This window comes from Diaphorina citri, unplaced genomic scaffold, assembly GCF_000475195.1.
Source record: "Diaphorina citri unplaced genomic scaffold, Diaci psyllid genome assembly version 1.1 scaffold10124, whole genome shotgun sequence".
NCBI lineage: Eukaryota > Metazoa > Arthropoda > Insecta > Hemiptera > Psyllidae > Diaphorina > Diaphorina citri.
Genome location: NW_007387498.1, coordinates 1 through 4,606, shown reverse-complemented (window position 1 = coordinate 4,606; position 4,606 = coordinate 1). Strand labels below are relative to the sequence as shown.

The 4,606-nt window shown below is 38.4% G+C and overlaps 1 protein-coding gene across 1 annotated transcript in view; it reads right to left on the bottom strand.

The window, feature by feature from the left end:
• LOC103522668 (eukaryotic translation initiation factor 3 subunit L-like) overlaps positions 1 to 4,600 on the bottom strand; it is an 11,425-nt gene extending 6,825 nt beyond the window's left edge. The window contains exon 1 of the mRNA XM_008487764.2: positions 4,550 to 4,600. The gene's annotated coding sequence lies outside the window, so the exon portion shown is untranslated. The remainder of the gene's footprint in view (positions 1 to 4,549) is intronic.
• Between the last annotated feature and the right edge of the window lie 6 nt (positions 4,601 to 4,606).

The following is a 4,606-nucleotide window of genomic DNA, read 5'->3' as shown; positions in this document are numbered from 1 at the left end:
ATATGTTCAACCTCCCATTCGAGGGGACCCTCTTTCGAGTTTCATTTGAGTCTCAACATCCGCTCTTTTTAGCATTTTTTCCTTGAACTTTTACTTTTCCAACGTTAATATGAAAAGATAGAAACCTTTGTATAAAGGGAAAGCCTCTTGACAAAAAACAGGTGATTCCAATCCGAGACTTCACGATGGGTTGCTGGGTGTCCTTTTCCATTCGGAAATTTAACATCTTCTTTTTCTTTAACGACATTTTCTCCCTTTTAAAAAGTAAACAAACCTACAACTTGTAACAGACAGAGTCTTAAGCTCCCTGAGCGGCTTAGATGTTTTCAGAAATCCTTTTCGCATATCGAGGAGCACTGGACGCAAACATAGTGGGACCCGAATCATTTTTCGCGAGGATACGGATAATTATTCATATGCGATGGATAACCAGTCATTAGGGGCGGACCCATTACGCGGGGATTCCCCGTATGCCTCAATTAAATGGTAGTTTCCGGTCTCGGTATGGGGGTCTCTTGAGTTGCTTACCTCAAGAGCGACTGATCTTTGCACTTTTCAAGTTAATTTTATTTTTCGCTTTTCGTGTTTCGGAACTTGGATGGACAAAGTAAAAGTTGTTTTGGCGACGACCTTTCGAAAAATAGTTAAAATGAATCCATGAAAATTATTCAATCTTATGCATATCCATCGTATTTGATAGAACTATTTCTCTCGGAGAAGTGAAAGTAAGATGAGAGGAAGTTGTGTATGGATTTATTATTAATATCTATGTATGGATGAATTTAATATCTTAAAAAAAATGGATCGCATGAAAACTGTGAGGTGATTTTTATTAGTGTAGGGGGCCAACATGTATGTCAAAAAGTGTTTTGCGGGGGGGTAACATAACTATGTCATATCCCAATACAAGATACTACCCGAATTTCCTATTGAGTAATTGTGATATTTTAATGCAAATACTGTAATCTTGCATGCTATCCAGAATTTCATGACTTTAAGTGACTCTAATGAAGCTTTAAATGATTATCCATTGCTTAAATAAAGTTTTTACTTCTCGAAAGTTAAACGATATGTGATACATTTTTTTTTTACATATTTACTTCAAAGAACACAGATAATACAGGTTAAACCACGAGTGACGTCGAGACATACTAAAAAGGGTATAGAGTTCATTAGGATTTTAGGTTACAAATGATGGTACCGTCCCGGTGGCAGCGATACCGCGTAAATATACACATGTAATCGATGAGTGAAAAGGAGTGCTCCGACTCACCCGGGCGTTTGTCTGTCCAGTAAAAATATATAATCTAATAGTTAATTTTTCGTGCTTCTTTAGTTAAGTTAATAAAATACGAATAACTAAAGTGTAGTGCACTAAGAGTAATTTTTTTAGTTTAGATACTTTCGAAAGTAAGTAATCTTTCAACTTCTGACTTCAAAAAGTATGTCCACCGTCCTCGCAGTTAATAAATATTCAGCAAGAAAGACCTTTAGGTAACAAGTGTGAGACTGACGGTTCCATAAGAGGGATCCGTCAGTCTGAAATCTAAGCGGAAATCTTTGAAATCTAACAGTGTGTATGCATGGGATATAACACACTCGCCACTGGCCTTTCAGCGCTAAAAAAAAAAGAGACCCCCAATGCAGGTGTTCTTTAGTTCTGACTAGGTTTGTAAAAGGGTCTGGTGGTGGGCAAGTTTACCATAACCTTCTTATGTACACACATTACAGTATACTACTCTCACACTGTCATAATCATTCACTTGAGAAGACAGTGGGTATAAACACTGCGCCGCGGCATACTCTCCATTTAACACGCACAATCAATAACAGGTCAAGTGTCTTATACACACCTGCGCCCTCAGTCTCAACGATTTCGCAAGAAAGTTTTCGAGATTTAAAGGACCTTAAAACAACTTGTGGTATACGTTAATACGTGGATACCTATGAATACACAATGGAGTATGTATCGAATACATATGGCATAACGTAGTTGGAGTCACCCCGTCACGGACATCACCAATCGGAAGCAACCTGAGCTGGACCTCCAACCACCAAGCTCCAGGTGCAGTTAAGTATTGTTAATAGATCCACATTAGTAACCAATTGCTATACACACTGTTCCGTAAACTACATATGAAATTTTTAAACCTGGTCTAACGCTTATGAGAGTTAAAATTGATCATATCGAGCGATATGACATCATTATCTTTCATTTTTAAGGACATGCATCCATGCATAGATGCATGCATTTCCTTAAAAATGACTTCACAGGTTTCCAAGAGATAGATCTTCTTCACATAGAAGAACGTGTCCGACATAAGCATCGATATGTCATCTTAATTAAGACTAATACGTGAGCCATCCAATAATGGTAAGTTTCACACTCCGATGAATTCTCAGAATAGTTATTAACCGTTAATTGATGGATGGACCATGTCATGGAAGATTACGGTCTATGGTTCTTGTTACCTTCTCATCGATATTTAAAAAAGTGCAAGAACATGTAATGAGCATTTCAAAGGACTTTAAATTTATTGTGTAATTTCAATAATATCAACCTTCTCAGTTTGAATGAACTATCCATTAATTGACAGCAATATTACTTGTTCTACCCGAGAACTATGGTTGAACCACTTTTCCCCATCTTGATTAAGTGCATTTCATTCCCTTCCTTTCTTATAACAAACAAATAAAACGACTCTACCTGAAGTTTCACGTAAATAGTGGGAGTCAGTACCTTCCCGGGAGGTCAGATAGGTCACAACTCAGCCACATGTCCAACTACCGCGAGCAGGGGAGTTACGGATCACCCTATGGCCTAAAATAGATTGGAATTATCAAAAAAGTCATTTATTCCGGGAATGTCTCGAGGACTACTAATCTATATTAATAGTAAATTAATAAATACACAATACTTTAAAAAGTTTAGTGGGACAAGCGCTGATACCTTTCTACTTAGGTGATAACGGACAGTCTGTATGACTGATTCACTGATGATACTCATCCAGTATCTACAATGAATTCACCTGCATCTATACTGTTCTTAACTGAAGATCTTCATCCCATGAGCATTAGAACCCCACGATGGGGGGGAGCTATAAATACTACTAATTGTAGTATGTTATTTTACTATCTTTACTAAGTTGTTGTTGTTTTACTCAATAACCGCATTGGTAAATCGTGGTCCCTATTTAGCTCATACTTTGGGGTCTGTAACATATTTATATTTGTTGTGCTATCTGGAAAATCCACATCACCCCTCGTTTGTTTTCTCTTCTTATTCTTCTTCTCCTCGTCTGAACACTCTCTCCATTCATTTTAGGGAAAAGGAGAAGGAAGAAGATGAAGAAGACGGGAAAAATGAAGAGAAATAAGAAGGAAATGCCGGGTGTAAGGTGGACATACATAATTTATCAACATAGATTTTTGTACTCGATCCCAATGCAGTGGCGATGGCGTGCAAACGTGCTGATGAGAGAGAGAGAGAGAGAGAGAAGGAAGCAAAACATCATCTCCCTTTCTCTCCCTCTCTCTCCCTCCCTCCTTCATTCCTTTAGTTCATTACTTCCCCTATTTTCCCTTCCTCCATTTCCCCTCACTCTATAACAATATTATCTTCTTTTCTCTCTTCTTCCTCCTTCGCCTCTCTTCGTTCTAACCTTTTCCTTGTTCCACCTTTCTTTGCATTCCTTCTTTCCCATGCTCTCTGCAATTTTTTTGCATTTCTAAGAAAAACACGGTTTCCAAATCACGTGTTGGTATTGTATAAATTGCATTTTTCGAAACACATTCTTCTTAAATTGAAAAGTTACATCACGAACTAACTAGGTAGTACCTAAGAGAATAAAATAATGTATTGTGTAGTGATTTGGGGATGGTATTTGTATACCCTACATACACTGGTCTATCGGAAATTCATTATTAGGTTGCCAGAAATCGGGCATAATAATAATTCGTTCTTGTTTATTAATATTCCCGATGATATATGTAGGTGCACCTGACGCACATACTCGCAGTTGGTTGTAAGAAGGCCTCTGTGGCCCGACAAAGACCCAATGGGATCCAAAAACAAATCTGGAAACTTCCTTAATTATCTTCTGAATGTTTTCCCTAATTTCATCAAGTCGGTTTAACCATTGTGTTTGTACATATTTTTCAAACTCTCTATTTTTCATACTTTTGTTTATAGGGGGCACGGTTGGTCCAGTGGTAGCGCGCTTGCTTGCCATGCAGAAGGTCCCGGGTTCGAATCCCACCATCGACAAAAGTTTGTACTCGTTTTTCGATTGCAAATATTTCAACGGGTTACTTTCTGGTGTTCCCGTGTTGACCCAGCACTTAAATGGGAAGTATTGTGTCTCTTCTCGCTCATCTGATGAGAGGCATACTACGGGATGGGCATGCTACGACACAGACCACAAGCGTCTAATGTAGCAGTTGTTTTATCGCTACGAAATAAAAACGGCGGTGAAACACTCATCTTTAAAAAAAAAAATATTATTATTTTTTTTTCGGTGCGCCAGTGGGAATCGAACCCGGGACCTACCTGAGTCTGGTGCTTGATAGCTTCCTTGACATAGTCATCTGTGGTGGCTTCGGATGG